We start from the raw sequence: 11,285 nt of genomic DNA, 5'->3' as shown, positions 1-11,285 counted from the left end.
GAGATTGACCAAGAGGATATATGTGTCGGAGGTGGAGGGAACGAGGAGAAGAGGGAGACCAAATTGGAGGTGGAAAGATGGAGTGAAAAAGATTTTGTGTGATCGGGGCCTGAACATGCAGGAGGGTGAAAGGAGGGCAAGGAATAGAGTGAATTGGAGTCATGTGGTATACAGGGGTTGACGTGCTGTCAGTGGATTGAATCAAGGCATGTGAAGCGTCTGGGGTAAACCATGGAAAGCTGTGTAGGTATGTATATTTGCGTGTGTGGACGTGTGTATGTACATGTGTATGTGGGGGGGGGGGGGTTGGGCCATTTCTTTCGTCTGTTTCCTTGCGCTACCTCGCAAACGCGGGAGACAGCGACAAAGTATAAAAAAAAAAAAAAAAAAAAAAAAATATATATATATATATATATATATATATATATATATATATATATATATATATCTCAATATATATATATATATATATATATATATATATATATATATATATATATATATATATATATATATATATATATATATATATATATGTATGTTTACCAAATGGCGTCCTAGCTTCGTCTCTTCTATGTATATCAACTGACTGTTATATTCCTCCCTTGTGTCTCCCCTGATGATGTGATTATTACACGAAAGTGCACTTGGAAACTTTTCATGTTTCATTTTCCCCATGGACTCGTAGGAATATATATATGTATATATATATATATATATATATATATATATATATATATATATATATATATATATATATATATATATATATATATATATATATATATATATATATTTATGCATATATATATATATATATATATATATATATATATATATATATATATATATATATATATATATATTGAAATGTCATGTTGAGATGTGTAATAATGGATATATGAGCAGACATTGGTAGGTTTTCTGTATATGCTAAACTCAAACTTGTTTCCTTGCCTATGGATCATGCAATCTAAAAATGGTAACATACCATTATTTTCATTTTCTACAGTAGATTTGATGGAAGGTACTAAATTGTTAAGTAAGGGGAGAAATATTTGTAAATTTTCATTTGTTGGCCAAACACAAAGAACATCATCTACAAACCTAAACCAAATTGTATTAGAAGGTAAAATATCCTTTGGTAATTTTGTTTCAAAAAATTCCATATAAAGATTACTTAGTGCAGGTGAAAGAGAGTTACCCATTGCCATACCAAATTTTTGAGCAAATAATCTCTTTTGAATTAAAATAAAAAATCTTTTATACATAATTTTATTAGATCAATGAAAATAATCTTTGAAACAGGTAAGTGAATATCATCCAAGACATCAAATAAGTATTCTAAAAGGTCATCAACTGGAACTTTTGTGAAAAGTGAGGAAACATCGAAGCTGACTAGTTTGAAATCAAAATTAGCATTGATATTGTTTAGCTTGTTGACTAAATCTATATTGTTTATGATATTAGAATTTGACACCTTACCCACTAAATGGTTTGATAAAGAAACTTACCATTTTGACAATCTATATGTGATGGAGCCTACTGAACTCACTATAGGTCTTGCTGGAAAATTCTGTTTATGTGTTTTGATAAGTCCATACATATATGGCAATGAAGGGGAAAAAGATGACAAACTTTTGATGAGAGAACCATTACCTTTCAACAGCACCTTCATTTCTTTATTGAAATGGGAATTAACTGCTTCTAAGGGATTTTTACTGAGTTTAGAATATGTTGTGTCATCATTTAAAAGAAAATTCAATTTAGATAAAAAGTTACTTTGCCTAAAATCACAACAGTGGTAGCCTTATCTGCTTTAGTAATATTTATATCCTTGTCTTCTTTTCAGGTGTTAATAGCTCTTATAAATCTTTTAGGGCAACTAGATTCCACTGGTTTTGACAAACTGGCATACACTAAATCTTACAGATATTAATTTCATCACTACTTAAATTACTGTATTTCTCAAAATTACAAAAAGACTATGTGACATCTACACAGATGGCTTCCCTGTTAGAGCCTACAAAACTTAATCCATAGCCTAATGCACACAAGGAATCTTTATCTAATTGTTTATCAGACAGGTTTATCACAAAAGAAGGGTTTGTGTTCTTAGTCCAGTCGCTGTTATTAATAAGATGGTCCAACTTACAATTTAGTGTCATTTTGTAGCCTATTGCTTTCCTTCCTTAATCTATCATAGCAATAGTCCAACATCCTGTTTTTCCAATATGTCGGTATTGCCATTTGAAAGGCAAGTTTCTTCTCTCTTGTAATGCGAAAAGTCTCCTCCATTGCAAGTTTCTTTAATTCAATGTGTTTCTTTAAAATGACGTTTTGGAATTGGTGAAATGGTCGACCAGACAGCTGCAACAATCGTTGAGGTAGGACACATCTTGGCATCACTTATTCATCAAGGCATTTCCTTTCCAATATATATATATATATATATATATATATATATATATATATATATATATATATACATATATATATATATATATATATATATATATATATATATATATATATATATATATATATTCTTTCATACTATTTGCCATTTCCCGCGTTAGCGAGGTAGCGTTAAGAACAGAGAACTGGGCCTTATAGGGAATATCCTCACCTGACCCCCTTCTCTGTTCCTTCTTTTGGAAAATTAAAAAAAAAAACAAGAGAGGGGAGGATTTCCAGCCACCCGCTCCTTCCCCTTTTAGTCGCCTTCTACGACACGCAGGGAATACGTGGGAAGTATGCTTTCTCCCCTATCCCCAGGGATAGTATATATATATATATATATATATATATATATATATATATATATATATATATATATATATATATATATATATATATATATACATATATATATATATATATATATATATATATATTTATATATATATATATATATATATATATATATATATATATATATATATATATATATAAGGCGACCCTGCACGTAGCTTGAATCCTTTTGTGTTCACTATAATCTTCTTTACTATATCTCCTCTCCTTGATCCCTTTATCTTCACTATGCAAGGCCCATTATAATCTTCACTACAACCTCATCTTCATATGACCTTATCTTGACTAAGCTGGTTTCAAGGAAGGCTTTAGATTTTTCCCGCTCACACAAACAACGTACTTACACGGGGCTCCACGAGTGTAAAACCCCCTCCTAATACAGTGCAAATAGATGATTACACACACCTACACACACCACCACCACTAACAATACACAGAGAAATAGCCTTTTCGGTTGTCTTTGGATCCGTCCTTGAACGTAGTTTGGAGGATTTGGGGGATCAGGTCAATAAGGTTAAGTTCACTACAACCTCATATTCACTAACGTGTATCTTCACTACTAGCTTATTTTCACTAAATTATATCTTCACTATACCCTCTTCTTCACTACACCGTTATTTCTCCCATACCATCATCATTGTACTCCCTGATGTTCACTAAAAATAGTTCTTATCTTCACTACATAATCATTTTGAATAAACTTTACTCTTTGATAACCCTTATCTCTGCTACATACGGATCTTCACTATATTCGTTTCTTCACTACAAGCTATCTTGACAATATCCTATCCTTATCATCACTATGCTCTTCCTCACTACACTCTCACTACACTGAGCCTCTGAGGGAATATTCTCACTTGGTCCCTTCTCTGTTCCTTTCTTTGGAAAATTGAAAATGAGAGGAGAGGATTTCCAGTCTCCCGCTTTATCTCCTTTTATTCGCCTTGTACGACACGCAGGGAATACGAGGCAAGTATTCTTTCTTCCCTATCCCCAGGGATAACAGCATCTGGTGTTCCCAGACGGTCACCCATCCAAGTACTAACCAGACCCAACGTTGCTTAACTTCCCTGATCGGACGATATATATATATATATATATATATATATATATATATATATATATATATATATATATATATATATATATATATATATATATATAAATATATATATATATATATATATATATATATATATATATATATATATATATATATATATATATATATATGTATATACACGACTGAAAATAAATTTCCCAAGTAACAAAAATGGAAGCGCCGGGGTTTGAACCCGGGTCCTCTCGCATGCCAAGCAAGCGCTCTACCACTGAGCTACGCCCCCAAGAACATTTTCTGGCACTTAGTATTACATAAAGCACTGAATTACCACGGCAAAATACTGCTTAACCGACCGTTGACGACTTGACGGCAAAATAACCACAGGGTAAATCTCCATGTTGCTGTCGTGTTTTCCTCTCAATTTTTCACGAAGAAATGAGTTTTACTTTTTTATTGTCGTTGCAATAGACTGGAACTAAGCGATAGACTGGAACTAAGCAATAGACTGGAACTAAGCAATAGACTGGAACTAAGCTGACCTGGTATGAGGTCAGAGCCCTCATTATCATCCCTGCTAACTACCGGAAGCAGATTAAGTCGTTCCACAACCGATGTCCGGCCCATGTTAACTCTGATGTGCCCAGCAGTTGGAGGAGGATCGCCAGAAGCTTCTGGAAGATTTCAAGGACGTCTTGGTGGACCTGACCCTTTCAGATAAGGTCGAAAACCTCAATTTATTGTGAAGATCTTCACTATAACGTTGGACGAACATACTGAATGTTGCACACATGTGATGCGGACAAAATGAAACAAGAAAAAGACCAAGATTATGTCTGGTGTGGGTCTCGAACCCACGACCTTGAGTGTGTGAGACTCACGCTCTACCACTGAGCTAACCAGACATTAGAAAATACGTCTGTTTCTTCAATATGAATTAATGAAAATCTTTGCGAGGCAGCGTTAAGAAATGAGAGATGTCTTTGACGAAATTTACTTGTTTGGCTTATTCTTCTGTTCCCACGTATTCCCTGCGTGTCGTAGAAGGCGAACTAAAAGGGAAGGGAGCGGGGGGCTGGAAATCCTCCCCTCTCGTTTTTTTTTTAATTTTCCAAAAGAAGGAACAGAGAATTGGGCCAGGTGAGGGTATTCCCTCAAAGGCCCAGTCCTCTGTTCTTAATGCTACCTCGCTAACGCGGGAAATGGCGAATAGTTTAAAAGAAAAAGAAAGATATATATATATATATATATATATATATATATATATATATATATATATATATATATATATATATATATATATATATATATATATATATATATTGGAAAGGATCACGATTTTGCACGTGATCAAGTATACTCTTATGAGTCCACTAGGAAAATAAACACGATAAGTTCCCAAGTGCACTTTCGTGTAATACTCACATCATCAAGGGAGACGCAAGAGAGAAATATAACACTCAATTGATATACAACGAAGAGACGTAGCTAGGGCGCCATATGGTAAACATGTGATTGTCCAAGACAGACAACAAGCGCATCATAAACTTATTATGTGGACAAGAAGGTGAATTGTTTACACATTTTATCAGCATTAAAGTTATCCAATTTGTATAGACCATCACTAATATTAAGATTATAATTCTTTGTGTATTCAGAAATAGATGATTCAATGATATTTCTCGTGGTGCTGGAGTTAGAGTTAATAACTGAGATGGCATTATTAACTCTAATTCCAGTACCACGAGAAATATCATTGAATCTTCTATTATTAAATACACAAAGAAGTATAAACCTTAAGGAAACAACATGGTGGTCAAAAATAAGCTTTAGGAATGAAGTTTATGAATGGAATATCAGTGAGACGATCCAAATGACGAATGAATGAGAGCGTAGTCAACATACAATATAAAAGGACATATTATGAATGGCAGCCAGGCAAGTAACGGCCCAACTGAATGGAAGGATTTAAAAGTTCGCGTTATATGACGAATTTTGATAGATTATCCAAATTTCCATTCCAGTTATGAAACTTAATGGTTGTGTTCAGTTCTAGAGACAAAGTTTAAAGGTTTGTGTTTCAAAGATGAACCACAAAGGATATCGTTAAATTAACTGACATTAAAATTTGTCAATTAAGTGAATCATTTTGTACAATAGCTCTAATTTGACAGAGTTAAAAGTTCGCATTTCCATTACAATTCTAATTCAAAAGTTTGAGTTTCAATGATGGTTTGCACAAGCTTAACGTACATTTAAGTGTTGTGTTTATATGACGTATCTTAAAGGACTCTGGTAAAATAACGCAGCTGGAAGGTTTACGTTCAAATGATGGTGTTTAAATGTTGATTGATGAATGGTAGATTTAAATGGATAGATTTTAAGTTCGCGTTTTCATGAGCGACTTTAAACCTTGTGGTTGAATGTCACAGTTTAAATGTTGGTATGTACAATGTTGACCAGATGGCGGTAGTGTGTAGACACAGCCATACCAGGTCGTATTTATCATCATTAAAGTCACCTTCCTTACTTACTTATGGCGGCGATGAAATTCACTGGTTCTTGATTGTGCACCAATTAACCTATCAGATAATGGTACAATGTTTGCCTGGTGTTGCATATATCACGTCTGTTGTTGAAACACAAGAATGCCAGGTGACTTTGGGAGTGGATGATAATGTAAAGATCAATATAAATGTGGGAAATCTTGAACCGCCATCACCAGACACAACACATGTTTGGATCTGGCGGGGGGAGGGACTTGCCTGTGACGTCACGATGCCCCGCCTCCAGCCTGGCGCCGCTCTGTGTGTGTGTGTGTGTGTGTGTGTGTGTGTGTGTGTGTGTGTGTGTGTGTGTGTGTGTGTGTAATTAGTATTTATGTATTACGGGAGAGAGTTGTACACTCGTGTTGTCCCGTCCCTTAATCTTTACTATGTGTGCTCACACACCACACACACACACACACACACCACACACACACACACACACACACACACACCACACACACACACACACACACACACACACACACACACACACACACACACACATAACATAGGATTTTATCCAGTATTTTCTTTAGACATATACCTTGTACGTTGATTAGAAAAGATGAGGAAAAAAATATAAAAACATATACATATATTTCCACACGTGTAGATATATGTTATGCATTGAGATGTGGAGAAAGAATTTCTTATCTTCTCCTTTGCTTTTTTGTGTTCATCCTGGCATTAGTATTTACTGGAGATTCAATGTCTTGCATTATGTCATACAGAATCACACAGGTACTATTCAATTTCCAGGTCCACTGGTTTAACAAAGTTGGAGGAGGAGCAACACTAGAGTTTCTGATGGACGCACTGGTGTAAAACTTGAGTAAGGTAGACCGTAAACGAGGTACGGCCTCCATTAGTTTTACTAAATTATCGTAAGTGTAGGGTAGACCCTCCAGGCCCAACTTAACTGTGTCCCTCACGAGGCGGACCTGGCGGGGAGTCGTGAGAAGGGCGCCTGGTACTGCCATGGTGTCATATACAGGAAGACACCAGAAGGACATGAGAAGGAAGAACCTGTAAAATGATAAACTTAGCAACTTCTTAAAGGCGAAGTCTTAATGAATACTGATGTGTGTGTGGTGGTGTTGTGAGGGTGGTCGGGTCTGGTGTGGGGACAGTCTGAACAGTGGTAGAAGTTGGTTGGGTGACATTGTTTGGGGTTTGAGGAGTGTTGTCTGTTGTGGTACCGGGATGATCATGTTCAGAATACTGTAAAACTTTCAAGTGGTCCTCATGTTCTCCACGAATGTTACCTGTATTTAGATGTCGAACCCTAAACTTATGTCTCTTTAAATGAGCTAAGACCTTATGGGGGACAGAAAATTTTGGGGCAAGTTTAGGGACCTCACTTCTTGAGTTTAATTCCTGCACCATTACCAAGAGTCCGGGAGCCACCTTTGATGGTTTCGTGGATTTATCAGCCTGGTTTGTGAAGGTTGTAGTGGCTTCACCTAGATTTTCCTTGATCCTTTGATGAATCAATTGAGTCGTGCGATATCTTTCCGCTACAACTGATCTCTGGACCGCTGGACATGAAGGAGGGGACGCTATTATGTCATACGGCAACACTTTATCAAAACCGTGTAAGGCGTGGAAGGGTGTGTCTCCAATTGACTTATGATATGCTACATTTAATGAACATTGGACATCAGACAGGTATTCATCCCATTCATCATGGTCAAAATTAATGTTGGTGGGAAGACACTGGAAGATCTTACGGTTCAATCTCTCTGACAGGCTATTCGAGGCTGGATGATGTGCCGTTATATTACATTTACTTATGTTATACAATTTACAGAGTTCTTCTAATAGTAAGTTATTAAATTCCCCACTATTATCTGTAAGTAAAATCTTCGGCGCATTATGTCTGTCTAAGATATATTTTTTGAACGCCTTAGCGACATTGACTGCGTCTTTATTTTGAACTGGGACTAATTCACAATAACTTGTGAAGGCATCAGTAATTACTAAAATGTATCTGTAGCCTGCCATGGACCTAGGGAAACCTCATAATATGTCCATATGAACTTTCCCATGGGTATGAATGTAAAGGATATTTCAACACAGTCTGCGGGGTAGTGGGACTTCCCTTGTGTGTCTTACAGGTTTGGCTCCTCAAAATATGATCTTTAATGTCTTTCTGAATTCTTGGCAAGAAATACCTCAAACGAGTCTGCTTATAGCATCTATCTGCGCCTGGGTGTGCGGCCTGGGGTGAATCATGTGCTAACTTCAAGAAATCCTGTACTAATGCTGTTGGAATTATTGTTAGTTTAACAACACAGGTGGGCACTCCTAATTTCGCGTCCCTGCATAAGACTCCCTGTGCTAAATACAATTCTCTGACTGGAACAACTGTTTTAGCATCCAATGAAGATCTTATACCCTCTAGGTATTCTATGACAGGACCCCAGACAGGGTCATCCCGTTGATGTCGTGTCAAACTTTCTACATCAAAATATACGTGGCTATTACCTACAGTGACTGTCCCCACTCTGCGGGAAAGCGCGTCTGCAACTACATTGGATGAGCCCGAAACCAAACGGAAATCTGGGTCAAATGCTTGGAAAGATAAAAACCACCTCTGAAACTTTCTGTAGGATCTTGTCTTTGAAAAATACCTACCAGTGCCTAGTGATCTGTATAAACTGTAATAGGGTAACCATATATGTATTCCTTAAAATGTTTGAGTGCCCAAACAACTGCAAGGCCTTCCAATTCTGTTACTGAGTATTTCGATTCCGTCTTCGAACATGAGCGGCTCGCATAAGCTATGGGAAAAAGTCTACCCTTATTTGACTCCTGCATAAGTACAGCTCCAAGACCCTGTTTACAAGCAACTGTGTGCAAAATGAAGGGTTTCTCAAAGTTGGAAAATCGAAGGATAGGCGCCTCGATCAAGTGTAGCTTGAGTAAGTTAAACGCACTGTCTTGCGCTGTAGACCACTGGAATGTAACTTCCCGTTTCAGAAGTGAAGTGAGTGGGTTTGCGATCTTCGCGAAATTAGCGATAAATCTTCGATAATATCCTGCTAAGCCAGGGAAGGATTTGACCTTGTCTGTTGTGGAAGGGACTGGCCATTCTACAATTGTTTTGACTTATGTGCATTAGGTTGATTACCGTTTTCATCAACGGTGTGACCTAAGTAATTAATTCTTGTCTGTAGAAAAGAACATTTGGATAACTTGACTTTTAGGTTTGCATCCTTAAGTCGTAGAAATACTCTCTCAAGACTTTTGAAATGAGAAGCAATATCTGGAGACATGACAATTATATCATCAAGATAAACCAATACATCTTGGCCCAACATGTGACGACAGATGTTAGTCATTAACCTTGAGAAGGTGATCACCGGTGAGGAATGAAGACCGAAGGCCATGATGCATATGAACTGCCAATGACCATCTGGCGTACTGAACACAGTCAGGGGGCGGCTTTCCTCTGACAAGGGAATCTGCCAAAATCCGCTCAATAAATCCAAAGTTGAAAATACCTTATTGTTACCGAGGCTATGAAGAAGCTCTGATACCACTGGTAATGGGAAACCATCTTTCAAAGTGACCTTGTTGTTGAGTTTTCTAAAATCTATGACTGGTCTAAAAGTTCCGTCCTTTTTCGGAACGATCAGAAGTGGTGAATTCCATGGTGATCGTGATTCCTCTATGACCTTATCTTTCAACATGTCCTGAACAAGTTTGTTTGCTATGTCTCTGTGCGCGTGTGTCAATCGATAGGCTGGGACGTCAATGGAACGTGTGTTTTTCTCTAAGTTAATAATGTGAACATCCAAATGAGTTCTACCGAGTGGTTCTCCTGATAAGGCAATAGTAGACCTATACTGGTTAAGTAAGTCTGTTAACTGGTCAACATGTTTGGTTAATCCTACCTTGGATATCATGTCAGGGGTGATGGTGGGGAGCTGACTCAAGCCGTGCACTGCTGAGTCTGGGGTAGGAGGAGTAGGTGATGGTGGGTTAATGGAATGTGAGACTAGACGGATGTTAAACTCATGCAACTCCTCGTCTTGAATTCCGACTTCAAAACGGAGAATTCCACAAGCTTGGCCCCTCTACGGAGACGGACAGAGTGGGGTCCCGTATTGGCAATGTATATGGTGACCTCTCCATCTGGGGTCTCATGAATAGAGGCGTCCATCATGGATAGTCGTGTGACAGTTAGTGATGAAGGTTCAGCAACTACTCTTAGTGCGAGATCACCCTGACTATGTCTAAGTCCATGATCATTCATCCATGTTCGAGAAAGTGAGAGTGGAACCTTCGTTAATGTGTTACTATGCAGAGTCATGTTGGTTCTCAGTTTACCAGGACAATGATGAGTAGAAAAGTAAGAAGGATGCGTATTGTCTACCGTGAAGCAGGACGTGGAAGCAGATGTATTAATGACTCTGACTGAGTGAGAACTCATCTCTGACAATGGCAGGAACGTATTATCAACACAAACCACATGATAAATAGGACAGATCTTATGTTGTGCCACACATAGAGTGGCGTCCTAGTAACAAGTTAGCAGGAAACGTTACACCACGAACAATGTAAGGGGTTACGGTAATGACCGGGTCGCCTAATTGAATGTTCATTTCAATAGTGCGCCTTACGTCGAGATTTTCATTTGAGATACTCTGAAGGGATGGGTAAAAGTCCGAGCATTGAACAAGTTGAGTGGGCCCCATTAATGGTTGAATAAAATCATAATGAATGACATCTGCTTCCGCGCCGCTGTCTAGAAAATTTGTGATTGGCTTATCCTGGAAAGAACCCACTAAATCGAAACTTGTAATGTGAGAAAATGGCGAAGAACGAAAACGTCTTAAGAGTTCCTTATGTGATGG

Source organism: Panulirus ornatus, chromosome 70, assembly GCF_036320965.1.
Source record: "Panulirus ornatus isolate Po-2019 chromosome 70, ASM3632096v1, whole genome shotgun sequence".
NCBI classification, from domain to species: domain Eukaryota; kingdom Metazoa; phylum Arthropoda; class Malacostraca; order Decapoda; family Palinuridae; genus Panulirus; species Panulirus ornatus.
Note: the sequence above shows the minus strand (reverse complement) of the source record.